The sequence below is a fragment of the Falco rusticolus genome, chromosome 5 (genome assembly GCF_015220075.1).
Source record: "Falco rusticolus isolate bFalRus1 chromosome 5, bFalRus1.pri, whole genome shotgun sequence".
Taxonomy (NCBI): domain Eukaryota; kingdom Metazoa; phylum Chordata; class Aves; order Falconiformes; family Falconidae; genus Falco; species Falco rusticolus.
The window spans coordinates 63,279,324-63,296,097 of record NC_051191.1 but is presented as its reverse complement, the minus strand read 5'-3'; the positions used below and the strand labels follow the sequence as shown (position 1 = coordinate 63,296,097).

The window sequence follows — 16,774 nt, the reverse complement described above, 5'->3', positions numbered from 1 at the left end:
TGGTAGCTACAGTAGTTTAGTGTTTAAGCTACATGCTTGCAGCTCAAAGGTGCTTTGAAGATGTCAGTGTCGTAGTTGAACTGACAAAGTATCTACTTTTTTTTTCTAGTGGTCAAAGAGAATGTATAAAACCATAAATGTTTACCATCAAAGAACACATGAAACAGTTGTGTGAAGTAACTAAGGAAATCACACCATTCTTAACAAGAAATGGTCTTGTAAAGTCAGGTATGAAACCAAAGGTTGAGCCAAGGGGTGTTCCTAATTACTTGATATTGTCCCTCCAGTGCCTCAAGTAAATGCTTTTCTGAAGCTTTTATGTGGGAGAAGGCTGTATTACCTTGCATATGATAGAGGACTGGTGTTGAACAAGCTTTCTAGTTATTTTTGAAGTTTATTGGTGGGCTATGGAAAAGAGGAGGATCGTAAGCAAGGCTCGGCTGTTTGAACTGCACTCATGGCTTCTGAAGTCCATTGTTTCTAACAAGCATTTGGGTCATGGGCACAACCTCATTTCAAGAAATAAATCTGCAACTCCAGTGCTAAACCCTCTGTAAGTGGGAGTACGTGGACAAGAGAACTGAGCCTATAGCTTTCTGACTGTAGAAAGATTCCTGCTTCTGATTAATAAGTAAGTTGCCACAGGCAACCTTTTTTTAAAAAATGGCAGGTTCCCCTTTCTACTGCTAGTTCCTCAAGTGAATATAGTGCAATTTGAATAAAACTAGACTGTAGCTGAAATACCCTTTGAGCTAAAATGTTTACATATTTTTGAAATGGGACTCTGTATTTTCCCAGTGAGCTGACACATCTGTACTGTACATAGTGAAAAAGAAACAGGACTGTCAATGTAAATGGTGACTTGGAAAACCCCCCATATATTTTTCTAGGATGTCTACTTGAGGTCAGAAAGCATGCAATAAACTTAGTTCACTTAATATGCTTCATTCATGTTTGGGCATCTGCTATGGAGTCAGAACATGGTTAAGGATGTGTGGAGTTGAAGTTTGTTGAGCTAATGCTGTAAGCCAGCCTAACAGAAGTTCATGTTACACTTGGGCTGCTGCTGAACTTGCTGTCATGTTACTTCTAACACTGCTGGCTAGGGGAGGGAACGCTGGCAGCTGTGCAGGGAATGAGTAGGTGGGAATAAAGAGAGGTAGAGAGCTGCAGACTACTGGAGCTGGAGATTAAGACATTTTAAAGTGGGAGCAAGGTTCTAATTTTAAATGCAAGGTACAGTGCCCTGATAAAACAATCCAGCATCAGAGCTCTGTATGCAAGATTGGCCTGCACAGCAAAAGTGTGAATTGAAACGTAACATTTTTTTCAACCTGGACTCTGCTTTAAAATGAGTAAACTACTTACTGAAGTAATGAAGGAGTGTAAATTACATGCCCTCCTAGTCAGTTGGTTTAAAGAGAAGTGGATGTAGTTTGAATCATCTTTGCAAAAATTATGTGACTTGTAACTATTGTTTCAACAGTTTTCAAGTAAAAGTCAGAATTCATAGCATTGCCCAGCCCCATAGTGGTAAATTAGGGTAGCGGGCAACTGGTCAGTCAGAAGCTGAGATAAAGACAGTCTATTTAGCAGGCAAACTTTGTTGAATAGATTTAGACCCATGTAATGATTTGTAGTGTCTGGTAGCAGGACCTCGGTAATGGTTAAATGTCCTGGGAACTTTGCTGCCTTGAAGATTTCATACTTTGGGGTTAGATTTAGCTCTTTTGAGTGTTTATAGATTCCCAGTTTCCAGCATTAACCTTTGCTTGCTGAAGCAGTTGTTTTTCAGCCCTCCGATAAAAAGATCGGCAGTATCCAAACCCCCTTGCTTTCTAACCTTGCTGAAGTGGGGAGCTAGGTGCAGCTGGGTAAGGAGTCAGATATAATAAAACTCAGTAACAGCGGTGTATTCTTTACTGCAGCACGGGGGATAGCTCCACCATAAGTGCTCCAACAATATGGCAAACCTTTAGAGACTATATGCCATAAACTTATACATATTCATAAGATTTCTGAGAATGCATTTACATATACATGAGATTTTATTGAACTCATTGGCATATGCAAATGCATGGTCCACATGTGCAGCAGTCTTCCTTGCTGGTCTTTGGATGGTCATCAGGGTCTTCAGGTGAAAGCTTGCAATCTTCTTTACTGTGCCCACTGATTGACGTTTATTTCTGCAAACTCAGCTGTGGGATCAGTAGACCATATCCTCTGAGGCTATTGTTGCCATTCTCTTGTCTACATGGCCCTGTGTATTGTTTTCAAGATTGAGTTGTATACCATGAGAGTATCTGGGTACCCCCCTTATCTTACACCTCTCCCTTATCTTTTGTTCAACTAAGGTACTTACAACATCTTCCTTGTTTCTGGGGCCTTAATCCTTTTACCTCAGTAGCTCTGTTACTTGCTTTTGTCTTGTTTGGGTGGGGGTCTTTCACTGCATGTAAGCAGCTGTTGTGTTGTTCAGCCCATGAACTGTTGAGTTTACCAACGAGATCAGGGGTCCTCAAACTTTTTAACCAGGGGGCCAGCACATGGATGAAGTGGCAGGCCGGTGGGGGGGGGGTGGGGGGTGGCAGGGGGGTTCTGTAAATACCGGGGGCTGGATTGAGGACCCTGGGGGGCCGTATCTGGCCCGCGGGCCGTAGTTTGAGGATCCCCGAACTAGAGGCTACTTGGCCTTCAATAGTTCTGTTCTCTCTTCCCATCGCTAGTAGTGAGAGGGGACTAGAAGAGTGTAACCTGCTGGCTAGCAAATCTTTGAAACCCCCAAAATAATTTAAATACTTCCATTTTTAGTTTAATCAAATGTTAAAGGCACTTAATCTCCTCTGAGAAGCTCTATTTAACTTTTCCTCACTCCCTTCTCTATACAAGAAATCAAATGTAGATTCAGAGCTCATGCTTTAAATCTTGCCCAAGTATTACCTCAAAATAGATACATAGAATTCTTTCCTGGGATAAACATAGGTGTAGTTTGCCTCCTATTGTCTACCTGAATGTGAGTCCAGAGATACTAGCAGCTCTTTCTTCCAGTACTACACTCCAAGTTGTAAAATAGAATGGTTATTCCCTGCTTCATAGCAAAGGCAGAATCCGATGTTGTGGAAGTATTTGGAAGAGCCTGACGTGGAACGTATGGGAAGGCCTGTGGTCTTCCCACATGTAACAGTGAAGATTAAACAAACAAACAAAAAATCCTAGTAACAGGGTCTTATTTTACATTTATTTGCCTGAACTTTTATTTGTATCGTAAGAATGACCTGCAAGAATTGCTCTTATCACTCAATAAATGTGTGTTGTGTAGGCTGTGGGGACTGGCACCATCAGTAAAATTGTGTGTATCTTGATGGCCCGAGCAGACTTAACCGATTCAACTGCCGATTTGGACACTTGGCTTTTTTTCTTTGAAATGGACTTATAACTGAGACCAAATACAACTTGGAAGAAAAGTCACAGTTTTAGCTCGTATTTCTTCTAGATTATTATCATTGCTGTTTAAACTCAATGGGGCCAAATATCTAGTCTCAAAATAGTCATTCCAGAAGCTGTTTTGGTGAAATAAGACTTTTTTATATGGGCATCCCAAATGGATTGAATTGACAGTCCTCTTCCCTCCATTCCACCCTTTGTGCAAGAGCTGAATGTAGTCTGGATTCCTTAAGAAGCTAAATGCTATTTTTACATCCTTTCTAAGGTCCGTTTAGCTGCAGTATTATTGTATTGTGTTCCAATCTGACTCCATTTATTGTGTGTGTTGTGGGATTTTTTTCCTGCTCCCAGTTCTGTTGGGATGAGACCAGATTTAGCAAGGTTTTCTTTGGCTGTCTTTTGACTGATTTAATTTTTTGAGAATACATTGTAGGTGCTATGAGCTGCAGGATGTCTGACTTCAAACCTTTGCCAAAATAGCTGCTGTTCTGCCCTAAAGTTGTGGTTGGTTTTTATTTTTTTCATTTGCCATTATGCCAGCCTAGTAGGTTAAGAAACTCGATGCCATGTTTGAAGCCTTGTGGATATTCCTTAAAAGTAAAGTAGGAATAGAAGTATAATCCTAGCTCATTCCCAAACTGGTATTGAAGGCAAGATGTAATCTTTCCAGAACTTTATCATCTAAACTAGTATATGACCAGTCTTTCCAGGCAATATGGCATAAGAAGGTAGAAAGAGATCAAGTAAATCTAAAGGACAGGTAAATGATGCTTATCAAGACCAGTTTTGGTAGAAGACTCATTTCCTTAAAGCTTCATTCTTAGTACAGAAAGCGTCATGCTGGGAAGGCACCTTTGAAGGAACTCTTCTCTGGTTTGGGGAAAATTAGGGAAAGCATAGGAAGACTAGATTTCTTCAGTGGATGTTCACGTCAGCCAACAGGGTCTATCTAGCTCATGGTTTAGTTATCTACTGCAGCAAGAGAGAGTATCAGGAGATATGTAATGGGAACACAAGCAGTATCACTGCCTCTGTAACCTGCTGTTTTCTGAGAGCTGTAGGGCAGCTGTTTGAAATCGCTGTCATTCTTACTTGATCAGTCAGTGCATCCCTTCAACCCAGAAGGAATATGTTCTATTAGTTACATTCAGTAATTTTCATATTAATGCAATGTCAGAGTAGAAGGAACAATGCTGCTTCTTAATTAATGCTGGTTCTTGGAAGCTGTATAGTCTATGTGGATCTCACAGTGCAGATACTGCTCCAACTTTCTGTAGTCTCACGGTTATGTGGGAACTGGAAAAATCTGGTCACCTTGCTTTTTAAACCCTTACAGAAGTGCTGTGGGATACTGGGAACACATAAGAGAGGAATATAAAGTGAGTTGACTTTTTATTTCTGTACATCCTGTACACCTGAAAGTTTGATGCTTGTAACTTGCAGATAACTTGGAGGGTATTCTCCTCTCTAATTATTTGGTTTAGAATACTGGGGGAATTCTTGCAATTAAACTGGATGCCCAATAGTGGCAAAGAGTATTACTGTACTTAAAAACATACATTTCTCTCCAGTATGATTCATCTGACCAGGTGTAGACATCTACTTTTAGGATGAGATGACTCATGACCTAACTATATTACCTAGGATTGTATTGACTATGAATGGAACTTCATGTAAATGAACACTAAGATGAATCCCACTAAAGATATTAAAATTTGGCAACACTGCAAGGAAACTTTATCCATCTTTCAAATGCCAAGTTTAACTTTAGGGACTCACTTCATTATAATAGATCAGTATTATTTTTCTGCTGCCATTAAGAGTTACTCTTTCATAGCTGCAAAAATTCACGTGACAAGCTTTAGCATTAAACAGCTTTTGAACATAAAAAAAGTAGTCAGAGTAGACTTGATTTGGGAATCTTGGGGTTGTTTTGCTCAAAAAATTCAAATGGCTTAAATCTTTGCTTTTTTTATTCCAATAATAATGACTTGCAGAGCACTCAGACCTATCTGATGGAAACTACAGGAAATAATACAAAAAAAAAGGTGCTACTTGACTCATATATCAGACTGGGAATTTTCATTAAATCCTGTGTCCTTCATTGTCTCGGTCCCTGTCAACAGCAAGCTTTAAAAAAATAAAATTGAGAAATCCTTAAAATATTTCCAGGTTAATAACGAAAGTGTTTGTTACATATAGACTTGATTTCAGCACAGATTAGAAATGTACCTTCATAAACATTCAGAATTTATTGATGAAGACATTCAATTTATCTTTTTTACTGTTGGGGATCTAAGTCCTGGGCATTGTACTTGTATGGTAAATGTGCTATTATAATATTGTCATTGAAGAATATATTGAAGAGATACTAATTAGCCAAAAATCTATTTTTTTATCAGATTGCCCTTTCTCTTTCTTCTCTCCACCCCCTCAACAAACACAATTACTTAAAGGCAGAATCTATTATTCTACATTAGCATATTATTTCTATGTACTCTTGAACATCCATTCCTTGCATATATAATTTATGGATAAAGTTGATGGAGTCTTCCATCATACTTGTTTGGTGCATCACTGTAAGCTATATTTTGAGATAGTTTGAAGGAAACATAATAGAGGTATCGATGACTTCTGAACTCTAAGTCTGTCCTTGAGGAGAACATCAAAATAGGTATCTATATAGCAGAATACAGATGGGTGCAGCAAATACTGCAGTGATCAAATTGATGACTCTGAATATGGACACTTACATGATTTTAACTCACTTCTGGAGCTGCAGACTGCAGTTTGTTTGGGTACTGCATAAGAGGTCTTCTGTGTTCCTTGGTTGTGATTTCAAATTCCTGGTGGAAAATACAATAGCAAAGATATGTGGAATAGAGTAGACAGGTAAGTTAAGATTCAGCTGTCCAAACTGGAGTATCTTCTGCTACTTCTGAATTTCTGTGATGCCTGTGATATTAAAAAAAGGCCTGGCAGATGGACTGCACAAACCACAGGAGATCTATTTCCTTCTGGAATAGTAGCTGGAAGCCAAGCAGGGTATCCTCTTCAAATTAGGTATGTCTGTTTAGGCACTTGAATTGCTTGCCTGAGGCTAGTGGCTTGAAAAATGAGGGCCAAGAGGCTAGTTTCCCATGTTCTGAGAGGTAGTTTTCAGTTATTGAGTGGTGATCATATTGAGAATGGGAGGAGACTTGTAAAAGAACAGATTGCAAGGGTGTTTTTGAGCACTTCGAGAGAGGGTGTAACATGAGCTTTGCTGAAGGCCTTGAATTGCATAAGCATTCCTGTTTTGGATGAGTTTTCCTGAAATACTCTGATTAACCTGTTACCTACTGTTGTTCCCACTACAGCTTCCAACTTGATTCTCTTAATGTGGTCCAGATTCTTAAAGTTATTTTGCAAGGCTTTTTTTACCTTCACATCTGCTCAGTGTTGATGGAACATGATGGTGTCTAGGGCTAAGTGGAGGAAGTGGGTGAAACAGTGAAGAGTGTCACGTGCTGGAGTATGTTTTTCATCTTTTCAACACAGGTTTAAAAAGAACTAGCTCCTTCAGTGTCTTCCAGAAAGGCTTGGCTCTTTGGCTTGTGACTGGCTCCAACTGCCCCAATGATGATCTCCTTACCTACTTTTCTATAACTTATCTTTTCTAATAATAAATGCATTGTACTGCAGCTACTGAACTGTCAGCTGATAGCAGGTGAGAAGTCCAAAAGATGAAAACTAGAGTATGAAATTTCTTGCTATAAAGGTATGACTGCTGTCTGTGTCATGCTCACAACTGTAAGGCACAGGGTTCACCTCCTTAGAGATTCTGGCAGCAGAGATTCTGGCAACAGACATTTTTTACCCTGGTGTTTTTTTGGTTGGTTTTGTTTTTGTTTTTGTTTTTTGAAAGAGTAATTACAACATGCTAAAATGCTGTTATTCAGAGAGAAAGGTATTCATGCTAACGTGCTGCTATTCAGGGAGAAGAGTATTAATTTCCTTGTTCCAGAAGCACATGGATACAATGGACTTGAGCACTGTTGGCAGGATCCTTGAGTGTCTGCGAAATAGTGTTTTGGTAGAATGTATGAATCTAGACAGCATTAAACCTACTTTCAAAATGCTAGCAATTGAAAATTAAATATTTGGCTGCTTAGGGAAAACGATGCAAGAATATCACTGAATCTTAAAAATCCTTGCATCTTGTATGCTTGATTACATATAAGTTGGAAATACTTGAAAGAATGTATTTTAATTTTGATGAAAGAAATGCTTATCACAGCAGTGACAATTGGCATAATTGTTGACAGCTTCTGCATCATTGCTTAAGCATGTTCATTGCAAGGGAGTGAGGTTTTTTGTTCTTCATCTTGTACTTAAATATTGTCTATCCCACAATAACAGTGTTTCCCCTTTGTTACCATTATGAGACTTAAAATTGTGTTGTTGAAGGAAATGCGTTGGACAGTCTTGGACGTGAACATAAACTCTCCTTTCAGAATTTCTTGAGGTATTCAGAAGTGGCTGGAGAGTCAGCCCTTGTGAAACTTACAGTTCATGAAGTCTAATAGGCAGTACCTGAAATGTTTGAAGACTGGGCACATACAGCAAAAACAATGAACCATTTCACAGAACAGCTGAAATATTTTAATTCAGCTCTGCAGTGCTTTCCAAGAAAGTCAATGCACTGCAGCATAAAAACTGGCCTGTAACACTCTTCCAGAGGGGGGATTATATCTAGTAGTCTTTGTCTGGTTTTCATCTATTTACATTTTAAAGGGTGGTAAACAAAGCATTCAGATTTTAATAAACTTAGCAGCTAGATTGCTGGTGGCTTTGAATGCTTACATTTTGGCAGTAGGTGCCAGTTTCCTTTTGAGATGTGCTTGCTTGTTGGTTTAACCTATCTCCCCTCCACTAGCAGCAGCAGGCTGTCAGAACTAGATAGGAGCAGCTTTTTCTGGAACAAACTGGTTTGAAGAAGTTGCCAATTTTGCAGCACCAGTATTGGCTTAATGAGAAACAAGAGGAAAGCAGTAATTATTTTTAAAATTGATTCAGACATTATTGTACAGGATCTTGCCTCTTGAATTATGTTTTCTAAGTGTTTGTTTTTAATAGGAAAAACATGACCTGTGTAAATATAGCCAGTTTACCGTCAACCCCATGCATGTTAATGAAAAACCTTGCATGTATTAATGGTGTCTATATACACATCGGGAGGAGAAAAGATTGTAGGTCACAATCGAAATGCCCTAATTTTCTGTGTAGTTATGCAAAAAATCTTATTGCTGGTACTGTCTTCAGTCTCTGACATACCTTCTATTAATGTTAACTAGCCTGTCCATTTTTAAAAAAGAATTAACTGTTTGTGTGACTTGCTGTTAGTATTTTCTGTTCTGAAATCTGTATAGTTAAAATTTCAAACAAGACTTCTGTAAAACCAAGGAAAATTGCATTATGAAAGCCTAATTAATTTATTCTGTAATGACTGTGTCATTTTAGGTAAAATTAGTTGCTTCCAAGGACTCTATTTATTAAAGAGAGCTGTTTTTCACTAAACTAGTGGGTTTTTGACCAGTCTGTACTGAGGAAAGGGAACCCTTAAGCTCTCCATTTTTAGTAAAGCACTTTGCATCTACAAACAAAACAGCCCTTTTGGACCTAGAGATGATTATTCAGTGGCTTTATGAAATTGGCTCTGAAACCTGTTTGCTACAGTGAAGACACAAATGAGCTGAAACTGGGGCAGACCAGAGCAGTCACCTCCTATTGTCTTGGGATGCTTCAGTAGTCTGGAATGTACTCCCAGGATATTGAGAACTGAGCTGGAAATAATACAGTATATGCTGTAAATCCACTGGTCTGAATGGCTTGAGACAGCACTGCTGTGGATGCAGCATGTAACTTGTGAGGAAGAATAAGAATGCGCCCTGGTTCCCCCTACACATCTAAAATGCAGGCTAGTGTTCTTTGAAGAGACACATGCATTGTGAGCCTGTAGCCAGTGAGAACTGTTAAGGTGGAAACTAATTCTTTTCTCCATTTAATCCTTGTCATATTCCCTATTTTGGCTCATTGCATGGCAGCATAAATCTTTGTGTTAGCATGGGTTAGAAATGAATGGGAGGGGGAGCCAGCATTGTTATGGGCCTGGTTCAAGCAAGGTCTGAATGTAAGGGTCCACAGCTGCTTAATTTTTATATGAATGAGAGCTGCTTCTAAAAAGGGTGGAGGTCTTCCCCCTCTACTCCTACTTGAGAGCCATGTGCTTTTAATCCAGCTCACTATACAGCTGCATGAACAACTATCCTGGCACAAAGGAGTAGATGAAAATGTAGGATCTTATCACTTACCATCCCCATGATAATCATGATGGTGAGTATGGAACTTCTCCCAGGTTAAGTAATATGTTTTCGCCTGCCTGCTGGAGACTCTGGAAATGCATGCTCCATTAAAAAAAGTAATAAATCTTATGGGACTATTTTGACAAAAATAAACCCTGACACTTGAGAACTTCGTTCATCTGAGAAAGAACAAACAAGTAAGATTTTTAAAAGCATACTTACTGCAGTGATTTTATATCAGACACAAATGGACACATTGGAAATACTGTTGTCAAAACTCCATGGACTGCCCACCTAGACTTAGGTTCTCCCTCAGATTGCTTGAGTATGCAGAGACAGGAGGAGAAACAGTTTCAAGCCTCTCTTCCTTCTTGATAGACAATGGATTTCTTTGGTTTATACCTTTGAATGAAGATATTTATGTAACAATTGGTTATTAAAAGAGAGAAAACTATGCAATTCTTGTTAGGACTCTTATATGTGAAAATTTCAGTCCATGTAAAATGGATCTGTTCTCAGAGAAAATCGTTCTAATGCGTGTTATCTTATCCCTTGCAGTTTTGCCCTTTTGAAGATTCAGTAAGTGATAAGGCTTTAGAGGAACCTTAGCTACTTCTAAAAATACATAGGGTGTTGGGGGTTTTTTTGTGCTCCCTACTTCTCAGATTTTTTTCTTTTTTTTGGTTTGTATCCACTAAACCTTGCCGTGCTTCAGGCCCTAACATACTGAAATTTTCAATTATTTTGCAAATGAATCCTGTGGGGTTTTCTTCCTCGCCCTGCATTTGCCCCATTGTGACAGGCATTACAGGGCTGGAAGAAGTTGATTGCATTTGATGTGAATAATACGGATGACAGAACCAGAAAACCTTCCTACCACTAGAGAAAACGAGGTTCTGTAGGAGTAAATATTCTAAATTGATAGGAAGGACGGCAAATCAGCTGGCAACTACTGAAGCTTGACAAAAGGTTGAAAGGGAAACAGGGTTTGAAACAAACAGGCAATTGGGGAAGGGTAAGTCCTGTGAAAAACGGGACATCTGGCTGAAGGTCCCAGGTTAACTACTCCTATAGCTGCTCTAAGTGTGTTGGAGTCCCTGCTGGATCCTCTGGTGTTTGTTTCCTTTAAACTGCAGGATGTATACGATAGCAGGTGATGCTACTTCAGGCAATTTTAGGAAAATATAAGGTTGCCCAATTCCCCATCCCCCACACACTAGGAGGAGTAGGAAAAGTAGCTTGATCTCAACTTGTTTCCTCTTGTAAGTAATACTAGATCTGGTTTTCTCAAATATTCCCTGTGTCTCCAGAGTGTACTGCAACATCTGAAAGGAAATGACATTAAAAATACCAAGCGTCAACTCTTTATGTCTGGCAGGTTGCTATCATAGCAAGACTTCTTGCAGAGAAGCTTCAGGAAGGAAAATTGCTGTTTGCTAAAAAATAACTTGGTCTTAGAAGCCTCCTGACTATATTGTTCAATTCAGACACAATTATCTCAAACCTCTTTAGAGCTGATTGGGTCAAGAATTAGTTGTGCAAAGAACATTAATGTGGAATTAGAGGTCTTCCTTACCCCTTGTTTAATTGGGATAAACAGCCTCAGCATCCAGGAATGTACTTAACCTGAACAGTGTTCACCAAAATGCTAATCTGAATCTGATGTTGTTTCTGATGCTGCTGCATTATAATTGCTCTGACAATGTTTGATTAAATATAGTCTTTTTTTGTCTTTTGTTAAAATACTAGTTTTGGGCTGACTTGGTAATGTACTTGAAATATATATATTTTGTATAGCAAATATCAATTACAGAAATAATTTTAAGCATTGAAATTTCATTGTATTATTCCACAGGGTGTGGGGTTTTAACGTTCTGTGCTGCAGCTTTCTGGATCTTCTCTTTGGCCTCATTTCTTAAAAAAAATCCCAACTGTTGGTATTTGGGGGAAAGGGGAGAATGAACAGCAAAGCAGGGGGATTTTTTTTCTTTCCCCTTTAAAGTGATAATGTAGTTTTGTTGACATAGTATGCTTCTCTTTAGTTTCATCAAAGGATGCATTATTTTCTCTACCAGTTTCTATAAGGAGATCAACTGAATGGCTTTTAACATCTTGCTACTCAGAATCTGAATCTTCTAAAACAGACCATAGTATAATACCTAAGGTTCTCAGCCTTGAAAGCAGTGAAGTAAATTGCATCACAATTCAGGAAGCGGGTGTCTTGAAACAAGAGGAAGGTAGTATTGGCAATAAGATTAAGCATGGTTAGAAAGGTATTGCAAGATCGCTTCCAAACCTTAACACTTAAAAAAACCCCCCAGTTTGATTCATTATAACACTAGGAAAGTATCTTGCAGAGGGACTAGATGGAGGAAATGTTAATTAATTCAGAGGTTAATTTACGAATTGCATTCTCTGCATGCTTAAGGAACAGTTTAAAATAATTAAATGTTAATGTTCATTGGTACACCTTTTTTCCTCATAGAAGTGAATACATACATGGAAAGTAGTAAGAAAATGCTGGGGCTATGTTAACTTGCCTTTGTATTGAATTCCTTCATCCTGCATGTTACTGTAACACTGAAATATAAGCAAAAATGTCTTACAAAATACTGTTGTCTTTTTGGTTGTTCAAAAAAAGTTAGTTAATTGCTACAGCACCAGTGGTGTTAGCAAAAAGCTTGTATGTGTGCTCCTATGTTTGCTTCAGCCATCTGTCTTGATATTATTGGTTAGTTATGGCTTTAAACCAGCCTGCCTCTTTATTCACCAAAAGAAGGCAAACTCCTCTTTTAGGTCTGTTAGGAGGCTGGGGGGAGCAGTAATCCTTCTGTGCAGTGTTGTGTTTTGTTACTGCCATAGGACCTAGGAGGGGATACTTGTCCTTGGTCTGAGTTAAGCCTTTGTACTGGAAAACTGGATGAAGAAAAAAGGGTTTCAGACTATGTGATTCCTTTATCAAATCATCACTGTACATACAAAATATTGTAAATAATATGATTCGAGATAGGAATTATCTATTAAAACTGAAGTAATTAATATACTGTTATTTATTGTACACTTTTCATTTTTTTATTGTTGGTACCAGAAGACTGGCATGCATCTACTGGAGTTTTACTCTTTTAAATAAAATTTCTGTTAAGATACTGTAGTATATGGTGTCATCCAGCAGACTAGTTTGAAGACAACGACACTCTCTCAGTACTCTTCCAAGTGTTTTTTACTTGGGAAAAGGAAGAAGCATGAGATCTGTATAGCTAGCAATATTCTAAACTGGATTAGACCTCCAAAGTGGTACAGATGCTGTAATTGGCATGAAGTTATATATTCTCTGCATCTCTTTAAGGTTGCAACATGACAGGGCACTATCTTCTCCACATAAAACCTGCAAAGTTATATACAAATCAGTATCTTTCAGATGTATTTCATTTATCTTATCAAGATAGAATTCTAGTGTAAAGCATTTAGTCTTAAAAAAAACAAAACAAATGCCCCAAACTGACAAACAAAATACCCAAGCAAAAAAACCCAACAACCCAAGGCCGTTAAGTTCTGTCCAGGACCATTGAGGTCTGTCTTGAGGGCCAGTGTGTGGTCAGCTAACCTTGGCTGGCTGCCAGACGCCCACCAAGCTGCTCTCTCCCTCTTGCCTCTCAACAGGACAGATAAAGACAAGGAAATTATTTATCAGTTACCATCATGGGCAAAACAGTTTCAACATGAGGGAGTTCAATAATGTTGGAGGGTAAGATAGAAACACAAAAATAAAAATAAACTTTCCGCCTCATATCCCTCTTCAACTTCATTCCTGGCTTTGCCTCCTCCCCTACTTGAGCAAGGATGTGGAATGGGAGTTGTAGTCAGTTCATACCAGTTCCTTTCTGCTGTTTCATCCTCCATCTACTTGTTCCCTGCTCCAGTGTAGGGCCCTTCCCATGGGATACAGTCCTTCAAGACTTTCTCCAGTGTGGATCTTCTCCATGGTGTACAGTCCTTCAGGAACAGGCTGCTCCAGTATGGTTCCCCTACTGGCCACAGTTTCTGCCAAAAAACCTGCTCCTATGTAGGTACCCCTCTGTGGCTTGTAGCTCCTGCCAGGAACTTGTTCTGGCATGGGCTTTCCACTGACTGCAGCTTCCTTCAAGGCATATCCACAGGCTGCAGCGTGGGTATCTGCACTGATGAGATCTTCCACTGGCTGTGGGGGTACAATCTCTTTTGTCATGGCCTTCTTCATGGGCTGCTGGGGAATCACTGCTCCGGCACCTGGGGTACCTCCTCTCCCTCCTTCACTGACCTGGGCTGTTTCTTCCACATTTTTCTTACTCTCTCTCACCTGCTGGTCCACAACATTTTTTTACCCTCTCTTAAACATGCACACATAGGTCCAGGCAGCATCACTGATGAATTCAGCTTTGGCCAGAATTCAACAAGCTGATTCCATCTTGGAGCTGGCTGGAGTCGGCTCTGACTTGGGGGCAGCTCCTGGTGCCTTCTCACAGAGGACACCCCTGCAGCTTCCCCCTTGTCCCTCGTTACTAAAAGCTGGACATGTAAACCCAATGCACCATGTTACTGGACCAGGTCTTATTCTAAAAGAAGACTTGGCACGTGACAAAAATTAAATGTTTTGTGTCATCTTCAGAAACAGATGCTGAATAAATCCAGTAACTTTTCTGCACCCAATATTTCTTGTTTATAACTCTCTGCAGTCTGGTGTTTACAGGTGTGTGCTTGTAGGGTTGTGCTGATGCATTTTAGGCTATAAGCAACATAATTAACACGAACTGACTTAAATCCCATCAGATCTGCAATAGTTGACAATTGTCTAATTTGTATTGGATGAATGGCTGAAAACTTTTTGTGGCCTGTGTATAGTTTTATCATGTTATACAAAAAGCTGCATTCTGTTACTAGTATTGCAAAGTAAGAATTACTTGAAAATTACTATTTCTAAATAAAACTTTAGTACTTAATTATGACAGTTGAGCCTGATGTCAGTAGAAATGCTAATGTAGGAACAGAGATGTTTGTCTGTGAGCTTTGCTTAGTTAGAGCACGTGTCTTTACTTGAAGATAATCAGTGTTCTCTTTTAAACTGTGAATACCTTGTTTTTGTATTTATCTGTTTTCCACTTAATTTTGAAATACTCATTGTTCTTCCTCTTCTGCTTCTCTTTGCAGAGGAAGCTCTGAATTCTGGGTCTGTGTTTTCAGTTCAAGCTGTTTGTAAACTCAGACTAATAAAACTGATCTGTTTGAGTGGTTCCATGTTTAATCTTCAGTGATGGGGTTGGCCCCTTCCCATCGTGCTGCTTCTCATGTTACTTGTCGTGTTGCTTCAGTGTAAGCAGTAGTGCATTTGGTCAGGGAAGCAGATTGGGGGCTGCAGGTGAAGCTTGAGAGAGCAGGAGAAATACATCCACACCTGAATCAGTTTGCCAGTCTCATCCTCTGTCTGTACTGGGCTCCCCAAAACAGGCAAAGACCAACTCAGTCACTCGTGCTGGCCCAGTGCACTGTACTTTGTTGGGGTCAAGAACAAGCGGTGGGGGAACAGAAGGTGGCTTGATATTGACGCTGTTGAAAAATGTAAAAAATAGTCTTTTTTAGTAAGTATGTAGCTTGACAATTGTAAATTGATTTGCTTAATAAAAGGAGAAATTCAGTACATGGGAGTTCTATTAACTACCTGATGTACGAGGATTGGATTTCTTCATTATCCTTCATGACAATGATATAAAAAAATGTTACAAGATTTTTAGCCAAAATATGGAATTTGTATATCAAAGGAAACTGCACAAGTATGTATTGATGTGCAGACTAGCAAAATGGCAATTGTAATAAAACCAAGCCAAATATCATAGCCTTTCACATAAAAGTGAAATGCCTTCCACACAAATGGAAAACTGCTGGCTAAATTTCCAGAATGAAGAGCTGCTTTGTAGTGTGTTGGCCAGTTAATTCTCTAGCATGTATTGGAAGAAAATTATGAAAGAATTATCTAAATCTTATATGAAGCACTTACAGTAAGGAATTAAGTTCTTCTGCAGAAAGTGAAATATTTAATAGTTTCTGTGCTTCTACACTTTATTGTAAAAGTGAAACAGGAACAGAATTAAGCCCACACTGGTTTAGTTAAATATGCAAGTGCTGAATTATATACTGGTGTTATATTCATTGGATTAAATGGTGCCTCTGATCTTTTTTAAGGCCCTAAAATCATGCCTCCTCTAAAATTCCAGCGGTAGGTCTAGAATCTATCTCAGTGGGGACTCATGTGACCATGCTACTGTAGGCTTTGCAGGATGACTTCCACGTCCTAAGTGATTATTTCAGCCCTACTTAGTTTCAGTTCCTTTCTGTTTTCAGTGGTAATGATTGTGATAATTTTCTTTTAAAGCAAAATGTTAATGCCTAGCGTGTCAGAGATTTTTCTTGCATGATAGACAAATATCAGTGCTAATAAGGCATACCGTTTTCTGCAGCTAGGAAAGGTGGCTACTTTATGATATTTATATAGATATTTTCTATTTCAGTCTAATATGCTCACTGTTGAGCCCCAAGTTTTGAACTTGTCTTTGTCTTTTTATTCTTTTGAGAAAACTATTAATTTTTTAAACCTTTGTGTTATTGGTTCTCGGCACTTTCTTCAACCTGCAGTCTAAGTATGCTATTGTCTTAGGATTGTTCCCCAGTGTGTCTTGCAGAGGACAGGAAGGAGGGGACCTTGCTTATTTATTCCTGTCTTTCTTGCTTGCTTTCCCTTGCTTAGTGTGAAGGCAGTCATGATGTTAATACAGGTCCGTTCATCCTCTGTACAACTTACCTCACTGATTTTGAATTTATTACATTTCAGCTTCTTGTATTACATAGTTGGAAGTGAGTCATGTCACACTGCTGGTGTGTATGCGTGTGTGTATAATACCACTCAATGTCACTAATTAATCCCAACACTAATAAATGTTTACTTTAATCCATTCTAT

General features: G+C 39.0%; 1 protein-coding gene across 1 annotated transcript in view; it reads left to right on the top strand.

Annotated features, from left to right (window-relative positions):
- TRIM24 (tripartite motif containing 24) overlaps window positions 1-16,774 on the top strand; it is a 64,220-nt gene that overhangs the window by 7,132 nt on the left and 40,314 nt on the right. The window lies entirely within an intron of this gene.